The following is an 11,042-nucleotide window of genomic DNA, read 5'->3' on the forward strand; positions in this document are numbered from 1 at the left end:
TGGGAAGGTCTAATTTTGTGTCAAAATAGCACTTTGGCCGTAGGTTGAGGGGAAAGGTGAATTAGGCCCTGTTTCTGAGGTGCATTTTTGCCATTGTCTTACATTGGCGGCCTGCAAGGTAGCTGCATTGCATGTTGTTGGGAAGCTATTTGTGGGTGTTCTAGATTTCTGGGAGAGGGTTTAGGGGTCTGGGAGCACTGCTGGGAAGGTCTAATTTTGTGTCAAAATAGCAGTTTGGGCATAGGTTGAGGGGAAAGGGAAATTAGGCCTTGTTTCTGAGGTGCATTTTTGCCATTGGCTTACATTGGCGGCTTGCAAGGTAGCAGTATTGCGTGTTTTTGGTGGGCAATTTGGGGGTGTTCTAGATTGGTGGGAGTGGGTTTATGGGCCTGGGAGCACTGCTGGGAAGGTCTAATTTTGTCTCAAAATAGCAGTTCGGGCGTAGGTTGAGGGGAAAGGGGAATTAGGCCCTGTTTCTGAGGTGCATTTTTGCCATTGGCTTATATTGGCGGCCTGCAAGGTAGCTGTATTGCGTGTGTTTGGAAGCTATTTGGGGTTGTTCTAGATTTTTGGGAGTGGGTTTAGGGGTCTGGAAGAACTGCTGGGAAGGTCTAATGTTGTGCCTAAACATCAGTTTGGTCATAGGTTGAGGGGAAAGGGGAATTAGTCCCTGTTTCTGAGGTGCATTTTTGCCATTGGCTTACATTGGCAGCCTGCAAGACAGCTGTATTGCGTGTTTTGGGAAGCTGTTTGGGGGTGTTCTAGATTTTTGGGAGTGGGTTTAGGGGTCTGGGAGCACTGCTGGGAAGGTCTAATTTTGTCTCAAAATATCAGTTTGGTTGTAGGTTCAGGGGAAAAGGGAATTAGTCCCTGTTTCTGAGGTGCATTTTGGCCATTGGCTTACATTGGCGGCCTGCAAAGTAGCTGTATTGCGTGTTTTTGGAAAGCTATTTGGGGGTGTTCTAGATTTTTGGGAGTGGGTTTAGGGGTGTGAGAGCACTGCTGGGAAGGTCTCATTTTGTGTCAAAATAGCAGTTTGGCCGTAGAATGAGGGGAAAGGTGAATTAGGCCCTGTTTCTGAGGTGCATTTTTGCCATTGGCTTACTTTGGTGGCCCGCAAGGTAAATGTATTGTGTGTTTTTGGGAAGCTATTTGGGGGTGTTCTAGATTTTTGGGAGTCGGTTTAGGGGTCTGGGAGCACTGCTGGGAAGGTCTACTTTTGTGTCAAAATAGCAGTTTGGGCGTAGGTTGAGGGGAAAGGTGAATTAGGCCTTGTTTCTGAGGTGCATTGTTGCCATTGGCTTACATTGGCGGCCTGCAAGGTAGCAGTATTGCGTGTATTTGGTGGGCAATTTGGGGGTGTTCTAGATTGTTGGGAGTGGGTTTAGGGGCCTGGGAGCACTGCTTTGAAGGTCTAACTTTGTGTCAAAATAGCAGTTTGGGCGTAGGTTGAGGTGAAAGGGGAATTAGGCTTTGTTTCTGAGGTGCATTGTTGCCATTGGCTTACATTGGCGGCCTGCAAGGTAGCAGTATTGCGTGTTTTTGGTGAGCAATTTGGGGGTGTTCTAGATTGTTGGGAGTGGGTTTAGGGGTCTGGGAGCACTGCTGGGAAGGTCTAATTTTGTGTCAAAATAGCAGTTTGGTCGTAGGTTGAGAGGAAAGGGGAATAAGGCCCTGTTTCTGAGGTGCATTTTTGCCATTGGCTTACTTTGGTGGCCCGCAAGGTAGCTGTATTGCGTGTTTTGGGGGGCTATTTGGGGATGATCTAGATATTTGGGAGTGGGTTTAGGGGCCTGGGAGAACTGATGGGAAGGTCTAATTTTGTGTCAAAATAGCAGTTTGGGCGTAGGTTGCCGGGAAAGGGGAATTAGTCCCTGTTTCTGAGGTGCATTTTTGCCATTGGCTTATATTGGCGGCCTGCAAGACAGCTGTATTGCGTGTTTTGGGAAGCTGTTTGGGGGTGTTCTAGATTTTTGGGAGTGGGTTTAGGGGTGTGAGAGCACTGCTGGGAAGGTCTCATTTTGTGTCAAAATAGCAGTTTGGCCGTAGATTGAGGGGAAAGGGGAATTAGGCCCTGTTTCTGAGGTGCATTTTTGCCATTGGCTTACTTTGGTGGCCCTCAAGGTAGCTGTATTGCGTGTTTTGGGGGGCTATTTGGGGATGATCTAGATATTTGGGAGTGGGTTTAGGGGCCTGGGAGCACTGCTGGGAAGGTCTAATTTTATGTCAAAATAGCAGTTTGGGCGTAGGTTGCCGGGAAAGGGGAATTAAGCCTTGTTTCTGAGGTGCATTTTTCCCTTTGGCTTACATTGGCAGCCTGCAAGGTAAATGTATTGTGTGTTTTTGGGAAGCTATTTGGGGGTGTTCTAGAATTTTGGGAGTGGGTTTAGGGGTCTGGGAGCACTGCTGGGAAGGTCTAATTTTGTGTCAAAATAGCAGTTTAGGCGTAGGTTGAGGGAAATTTGTCAATTAGGCCTTGTTTCTGAGGTGCATTGTTGCCATTGGCTTACATTGGGGGCCTGCAAGGTAGCAGTATTGCGTGTTTTTGGTGAGCAATTTGGGGGTGTTCTAGATTGTTGGGAGTGGGTTTAGGGGTCTGAGAGCACTGCTGGGAAGGTCTAATATTGTGTCAAAATAGCAGTTTGGTCGTAGGTTGAGAGGAAAGGGGAATTAGGCCCTGTTTCTGAGGTGTTTTTTTGCCATTGGATACATTGGCGGCCTGCAAGGTAGCTGTATTGCGTGTTTTTGGGAAGCTATTTGGGGTGTTCTAGATTTTTGGGAGTGGGTTTAGGGGTGTGGGAGCACTGCTGGGAAGGTCTCATTTTGTGTCAAAATAGCAGTTTGGCCGTAGGTTGAGGGGAAAGGGGAATAAGGCCCTGTTTCTGAGGTGCATTTTTGCCATTGGCTTACTTTGGTGGCCTGCCAGGTAGCTGTATTGCGTGTTTTTGGGTGGCTATTTGGGGGTGATCTAGATTTTTGGGAGTGGGTTTAGGGGTCTGGGAGCACTGCTGGGAAGGTCTAATTTTGTGTCAAAATAGCCGTTTGGGCGTAGGGTGAGGGGAAAGGGGAATTAGTCCTTGTTTCTGAGGAGCATTTTTGCCATTGGCTTATATTGGCGGCCTGCAAGGCAGCTGTATTACGTGTTTTGGGAAGCTGTTTGCGGGTGTTCTAGATTTTTGGGAGTGGGTTTAGGGGTGTGAGAGCACTGCTGGGAAGGTCTCATTTTGTGTCAAAATAGCAGTTTGGCCGTAGATTGAGGGGAAAGGGGAATTAGGCCCTGTTTCTGAGGTGCATTTTTGCCATTGGCTTACTTTGGTGGCCCGCAAGGTAGCTGTATTGCATTTTTTTTTAGAAGCTATTTGGGGGTGTTCTAGATTTCTGGGAGTGGGCTTAGGGGTCTGGGAGCACTGCTGGGAAGGTCTCATTTTGTGTCAAAATAGCAGTTTGGGAGTAGGTTGAGGGAAAACGGGAATTAGGCCGTTTCTGAGGTGTATTTTTGCCATTGGCTTACATTGGCGGCCTGCAAGGTAGCTGTATTGCATTGTTTTTTAGAAGCTATTTGGGGGTGTTCTAGATTTCTGGGAGTGGGCTTAGGGGTCTGGGAGCAGTGCTGGGAAGGTCTAATTTGATGTCAAAATAGCAATTTGGTCGTAGGTTGAGCGGAAAGGGGAATTAGGCCCTGTTTCTGAGGTGCATTTTTGCCATTGGCTTACATTGGCGCCCTACAAGGTAGCAGTATTGCGTGTTTTTGGGAAGCTATTTAGGGGTGTTCTAGATTTCTGGGATTGGGTTTAGGGATCTGGAAGCACTGCTGGGAAGGTCTTATTTTGTGTCAAAATAGCAATTTGGGCGTAAGTTGAGGGGAAAGGGGAATTAGGCCCTGTTTCTGAGGTGCATTTTTGCCATTGGCTTACATTGGCGCCATACAAGGTAGCAGTATTGCGTGTTTTTGGGAAGCTATTTGGGGGTGTTCTAGATTTTTGGGAGTGGGTTTAGGGGTCTGGAGCACTGCTGGGAAGGTCTCATTTTGTGTCAAAATAGCACTTTGGCCGTAGGTTGAGGGGAAAGGTGAATTAGGCCTTGTTTCTGAGGTGCATTGTTGCCATTGGCTTACATTGGCGGCCTGCAAGGTAGCAGTATTGCGTGTTTTTGGGTGGCTATTTGGGGGTGATCTAGATTTTTGGGAGTGGGTTTAGGGGTCTGGGAGCACTGCTGGGAAGGTCTAATTTTGTGTCAAAATAGCAGTTTGGGCGTAGGGTGAGGGGAAAGGGGAATTAGTCCTTGTTTCTGAGGTGCATTTTTGCCATTGGCTTATATTGGGGGCCTGCAAGGCAGCTGTATTGCGTGTTTTGGGAAGCTGTATGCGGGTGTTCTAGATTTTTGGGAGTGGGTTTAGGGGTGTGAGAGCACTGCTGGGAAGGTCTCATTTTGTGTCAAAATAGCAGTTTGGCCGTAGATTGAGGGGAAAGGGGAATTAGGCCCTGTTTCTGAGGTGCATTTTTGCCATTGGCTTACTTTGGTGGCCCGCAAGGTAGCTGTATTGCGTGTTTTTGGTGAGCAATTTGGGGGTGTTCTAGATTGTTGGGAGTGGGTTTAGGGGTCTGAGAGCACTGCTGGGAAGGTCTAATATTGTGTCAAAATAGCAGTTTGGTCGTAGGTTGAGAGGAAAGGGGAATTAGGCCCTGTTTCTGAGGTGTTTTTTTGCCATTGGATACATTGGCGGCCTGCAAGGTAGCTGTATTGCGTGTTTTTGGGAAGCTATTTGGGGTGTTCTAGATTTTTGGGAGTGGGTTTAGGGGTGTGGGAGCACTGCTGGGAAGGTCTCATTTTGTGTCAAAATAGCAGTTTGGCCGTAGGTTGAGGGGAAAGGGGAATAAGGCCCTGTTTCTGAGGTGCATTTTTGCCATTGGCTTACTTTGGTGGCCTGCCAGGTAGCTGTATTGCGTGTTTTTGGGTGGCTATTTGGGGGTGATCTAGATTTTTGGGAGTGGGTTTAGGGGTCTGGGAGCACTGCTGGGAAGGTCTAATTTTGTGTCAAAATAGCCGTTTGGGCGTAGGGTGAGGGGAAAGGGGAATTAGTCCTTGTTTCTGAGGAGCATTTTTGCCATTGGCTTATATTGGCGGCCTGCAAGGCAGCTGTATTACGTGTTTTGGGAAGCTGTTTGCGGGTGTTCTAGATTTTTGGGAGTGGGTTTAGGGGTGTGAGAGCACTGCTGGGAAGGTCTCATTTTGTGTCAAAATAGCAGTTTGGCCGTAGATTGAGGGGAAAGGGGAATTAGGCCCTGTTTCTGAGGTGCATTTTTGCCATTGGCTTACTTTGGTGGCCCGCAAGGTAGCTGTATTGCATTTTTTTTTAGAAGCTATTTGGGGGTGTTCTAGATTTCTGGGAGTGGGCTTAGGGGTCTGGGAGCACTGCTGGGAAGGTCTCATTTTGTGTCAAAATAGCAGTTTGGGAGTAGGTTGAGGGAAAACGGGAATTAGGCCGTTTCTGAGGTGTATTTTTGCCATTGGCTTACATTGGCGGCCTGCAAGGTAGCTGTATTGCATTGTTTTTTAGAAGCTATTTGGGGGTGTTCTAGATTTCTGGGAGTGGGCTTAGGGGTCTGGGAGCAGTGCTGGGAAGGTCTAATTTGATGTCAAAATAGCAATTTGGTCGTAGGTTGAGCGGAAAGGGGAATTAGGCCCTGTTTCTGAGGTGCATTTTTGCCATTGGCTTACATTGGCGCCCTACAAGGTAGCAGTATTGCGTGTTTTTGGGAAGCTATTTAGGGGTGTTCTAGATTTCTGGGATTGGGTTTAGGGATCTGGAAGCACTGCTGGGAAGGTCTTATTTTGTGTCAAAATAGCAATTTGGGCGTAAGTTGAGGGGAAAGGGGAATTAGGCCCTGTTTCTGAGGTGCATTTTTGCCATTGGCTTACATTGGCGCCATACAAGGTAGCAGTATTGCGTGTTTTTGGGAAGCTATTTGGGGGTGTTCTAGATTTTTGGGAGTGGGTTTAGGGGTCTGGAGCACTGCTGGGAAGGTCTCATTTTGTGTCAAAATAGCACTTTGGCCGTAGGTTGAGGGGAAAGGTGAATTAGGCCTTGTTTCTGAGGTGCATTGTTGCCATTGGCTTACATTGGCGGCCTGCAAGGTAGCAGTATTGCGTGTTTTTGGGTGGCTATTTGGGGGTGATCTAGATTTTTGGGAGTGGGTTTAGGGGTCTGGGAGCACTGCTGGGAAGGTCTAATTTTGTGTCAAAATAGCAGTTTGGGCGTAGGGTGAGGGGAAAGGGGAATTAGTCCTTGTTTCTGAGGTGCATTTTTGCCATTGGCTTATATTGGGGGCCTGCAAGGCAGCTGTATTGCGTGTTTTGGGAAGCTGTATGCGGGTGTTCTAGATTTTTGGGAGTGGGTTTAGGGGTGTGAGAGCACTGCTGGGAAGGTCTCATTTTGTGTCAAAATAGCAGTTTGGCCGTAGATTGAGGGGAAAGGGGAATTAGGCCCTGTTTCTGAGGTGCATTTTTGCCATTGGCTTACTTTGGTGGCCCGCAAGGTAGCTGTATTGCGTGTTTTTGGGGGGCTATTTGGGGATGATATGGATATTTGGGAGTGGGTTTAGGGGTTTGGGAGCACTGCTGGGAAGGTCTAATTTTGTGTCAAAATAGCAGTTTGGGCGTAGGTTGCCGGGAAAGGGGAATTAGGCCTTGTTTCTGAGGAGCATTTTTCCCATTGGCTTACATTGGCAGCCTGCAAGGTAAATGTATTGTGTGTTTTTGGGAAGCTATTTGGGGGTGTTCTAGATTTTTGGGAGTGGGTTTAGGGGTCTGGGAGCACTGCTGGGAAGGTCTAATTTTGTGTCAAAATAGCAGTTTGGGCGTAGGTTGAGGGGAAAGGTGAATTAGGCCTTGTTTCTGAGGTGCATTGTTGCCATTGGCTTACATTGGCGGCCTGCAAGGTAGCAGTATTGCGTGTTTTTGGTGAGCAATTTGGGGGTGTTCTAGATTTTTGGGAGTGGGTTTAGGGGTGTGGGAGCACTGCTGGGAAGGTCTAATTTTGTGTCAAAATAGCAGTTTGGTCGTAGGTTGAGAGGAAAAGGGAATTACTCCCTGTTTCTGAGGTGCATTTTTGCCATTGGCTTACTTTGGTGGCCCGCAAGGTAGCTGTATTGCGTGTTTTTGGGGCGCTATTTGGGGATGATCTAGATATTTGGGAGTGGGTTTAGGGGTCTGGGAGCACTGCTGGGAAGGTCTAATTTTGTGTCAAAATAGCAGTTTGGGCGTAGGTTGCCGGGAAAGGGGAATTAGGCCTTGTTTCTGAGGAGCATTTTTCCCATTGGCTTACATTGGCAGCCTGCAAGGTAAATGTATTGTGTGTTTTTGGGAAGCTATTTGGGGGTGTTCTAGATTTTTGGGAGTGGGTTTAGGGGTCTGGGAGCACTGCTGGGAAGGTCTAATTTTGTGTCAAAATAGCAGTTTGGGCGTAGGTTGAGGGGAAAGGTGAATTAGGCCTTGTTTCTGAGGTGCATTGTTGCCATTGGCTTACATTGGCGGCCTGCAAGGTAGCAGTATTGCGTGTTTTTGGTGAGCAATTTGGGGGTGTTCTAGATTTTTGGGAGTGGGTTTAGGGGTGTGGGAGCACTGCTGGGAAGGTCTAATTTTGTGTCAAAATAGCAGTTTGGTCGTAGGTTGAGAGGAAAAGGGAATTACTCCCTGTTTCTGAGGTGCATTTTTGCCATTGGCTTACTTTGGTGGCCCGCAAGGTAGCTGTATTGCGTGTTTTTGGGGCGCTATTTGGGGATGATCTAGATATTTGGGAGTGGGTTTAGGGGTCTGGGAGCACTGCTGGGAAGGTCTAATTTTGTGTCAAAATAGCAGTTTGGGCGTAGGTTGCCGGGAAAGGGGAATTAGGCCTTGTTTCTGAGGAGCATTTTTCCCATTGGCTTACATTGGCAGCCTGCAAGGTAAATGTATTGTGTGTTTTTGGGAAGCTATTTGGGGGTGTTCTAGATTTTTGGGAGTGGGTTTAGGGGTCTGGGAGCACTGCTGGGAAGGTCTAATTTTGTGTCAAAATAGCAGTTTGGGCGTAGGTTGAGGGGAAAGGTGAATTAGGCCTTGTTTCTGAGGTGCATTGTTGCCATTGGCTTACATTGGCGGCCTGCAAGGTAGCAGTATTGCTTGTTTTTGGTGAGCAATTTGGGGGTGTTCTAGATTTTTGGGAGTGGGTTTAGGGGTGTGGGAGCACTGCTGGGAAGGGGAATTTTGTGTCAAAATAGCAATTTGGTCGTAGGTTGAGAGGAAAAGGGAATTACTCCCTGTTTCTGAGGTGCATTTTGGCCATTGGCTTACATTGGCGGCCTGCAAAGTAGCTGTATTGCGTGTTTTTGGGAAGCTATTTGGGGGTGTTCTAGATTTTTGGGAGTGGGTTTAGGGGTGTGAGAGCACTGCTGGGAAGGTCTCATTTTGTGTCAAAATAGCAGTTTGGCCGTAGATTGAGGGGAAAGGGGAATTAGGCCCTGTTTCTGAGGTGCATTTTTGCCATTGGCTTACTTTGGTGGCCCGCAAGGTAAATGTATTGTGTGTTTTTGGGAAGCTATTTGGGGGTGTTCTAGATTTTTGGGAGTGGGTTTAGGGGTCTGGGAGCACTGCTGGGAAGGTCTAATTTTGTGTCAAAATAGCAGTTTGGGCGTAGGTTGAGGGGAAAGAGGAATTAGGCCTTGTTTCTGAGGTGCATTGTTGCCATTGGCTTACATTGGCGGCCTGCAAGGTAGCAGTACTGCGTGTTTTTGGTGAGCAATTTGGGGGTGTTCTAGATTGTTGGGAGTGGGTTTAGGGGTCTGGGAGCACTGCTGGGAAGTTCTAATTTTGTGTCAAAATAGCAGTTTGGGCGTAGGTTGAGGGGAAAGGGGAATTAGGCCCTGTTTCTGAGGTGCATTTTTGCCTTTGGCTTACATTGGCGGCCTGCAAGGTAGCTGTATTGCGTGTTTTTGGGAAGGTATTTGGGGGTGTTCTAGTTTTTTGGGAGTGGGTTTAGGGGTCTGGGAGCACTGCTGGGAAGGTCTAATTTTGTGTCAAAATATCAGTTTGGGCGTAGGTTGCCGGGAAAGGGGAATTATACCCTGTTTCTGAGGTGCATTTTTGCCATTGGCTTACATTGGCAGCCTGCAAGGTAAATGTATTGTGTGTATTTGGGAAGCTATTTGGGGGTGTTCTAGATTTTTGGGAGTGGGTTTAGGGGTCTGGGAGCACTGCTGGGAAGGTCTAATTTTGTGTCAAAATAGCAGTTTGGGCGTAGGTTGAGGGGAAAGGGGAATTAGGCCCTGTTTCTGAGGTGCATTTTTGCCATTGGCTTACATAGGCGGCCTGCAAGGCAGCTGTATTGCGTGTTTTGGGAAGATGTTTGGGGGTGTTCTAGATTTTTGGAGTGGGTTTAGGGGTCTGGGAGTACTGCTGGGAATGTCTAATCTTGTCTCAAAATAGCAGTTTGATCGAAGGTTGAGGGGAAAAGGGAATTAGTCCCTGTTTCTGAGGTGCATTTTGACCATTGGCTTACATTGGCGGCCACCAAAGTAGCTGTATTGCGTGTTTTGGGAAGCTATTTAGGGGTGTTCTATATTTCTGGGAGTGAGTTTAGGGGCCTGGGGCACTGCTGGGAAGGTCTAATTTTGTGTCAAAATAGCACTTTGGCCGTAGGTTGAGGGGAAAGGTGAATTAGGCCCTGTTTCTGAGGTGCATTTTCGCCATTCTTACATTGGCGGCCTGCAAGGTAGCTGCATTGCATGTTGTTGGGAAGCTATTTGTGGGTGTTCTAGATTTCTGGGAGAGGGTTTAGGGGTCTGGTAGCACTGCTGGGAAGGTCTAATTTTGTGTCAAAATAGCAGTTTGGGCATAGCTTGAGGGGAAAGGGGAATTAGGCCTTGTTTCTGAGGTGCATTTTTGCCATTGGCTTACATTGGCGGCTTGCAAGGTAGCAGTATTGCGTGTTTTTGGTGGGCAATTTGGGGGTGTTCTAGATTGTTGGGAGTGGGTTTAGGGGCCTGGGAGCACTGCTGGGAAGGTCTAATTTTGTCTCAAAATAGCAGTTCGGGCGTAGGTTGAGGGGAAAGGGGAATTAGGCCCTGTTTCTGAGGTGCATTTTTGCCATTGGCTTATATTGGCGGCCTGCAAGGTAGCTGTATTGCGTGTGTTTGGAAGCTATTTGGGGTTGTTCTAGATTTTTGGGAGTGGGTTTAGGGGTCTGGAAGAACTGCTGGGAAAGTCTAATGTTGTGCCTAAACATCAGTTTGGTCATAGGTTGAGGGGAAAGGGGAATTAGTCCCTGTTTCTGAGGTGCATTTTTGCCATTGGCTTACATTGGCAGCCTGCAAGACAGCTGTATTGCGTGTTTTGGGAAGCTGTTTGTGGGTGTTCTAGATTTTTGGGAGTGGGTTCAGGGGTCTGGGAGCACTGCTGGGAAGGTCTAATTTTGTCTCAAAATATCAGTTTGGTTGTAGGTTATGGGGAAAAGGGAATTAGTCCCTGTTTCTGAGGTGCATTTTGGCCATTGGCTTACATTGGCGGCCTGCAAAGTAGCTGTATTGCGTGTTTTGGGAAGCTATTTGGGGGTGTTCTGGATTTTTGGGAGTGGGTTTAGGGGTGTGAGAGCACTGCTGGGAAGGTCTCATTTTGTGTCAAAATAGCAGTTTGGCCGTAGAATGAGGGGAAAGGTGAATTAGGCCCTGTTTCTGAGGTGCATTTTTGCCATTGGCTTACTTTGGTGGCCCGCAAGGTAAATGTAATTGTGTGTTTTTGGGAAGCTATTTGGGGGTGTTCTAGATTTTTGGGAGTGGGTTTAGGGGTCTGGGAGCACTGCTGGGAAGGTCTAATTTTGTGTCAAAATAGCAGTTTGGGCGTAGGTTGAGGGGAAAGGTGAATTAGGCCTTGTTTCTGAGGTGCATTGTTGCCATTGGCTTACATTGGCGGCCTGCAAGGTAGCAGTATTGCGTGTATTTGGTGGGCAATTTGGGGGTGTTCTAGATTGTTGGGAGTGGGTTTAGGGGCCTGGGAGCACTGCTTTGAAGGTC

Source organism: Lissotriton vulgaris, unplaced genomic scaffold, assembly GCF_964263255.1.
Source record: "Lissotriton vulgaris unplaced genomic scaffold, aLisVul1.2 SCAFFOLD_739, whole genome shotgun sequence".
In the NCBI taxonomy this organism is placed as follows: domain Eukaryota; kingdom Metazoa; phylum Chordata; class Amphibia; order Caudata; family Salamandridae; genus Lissotriton; species Lissotriton vulgaris.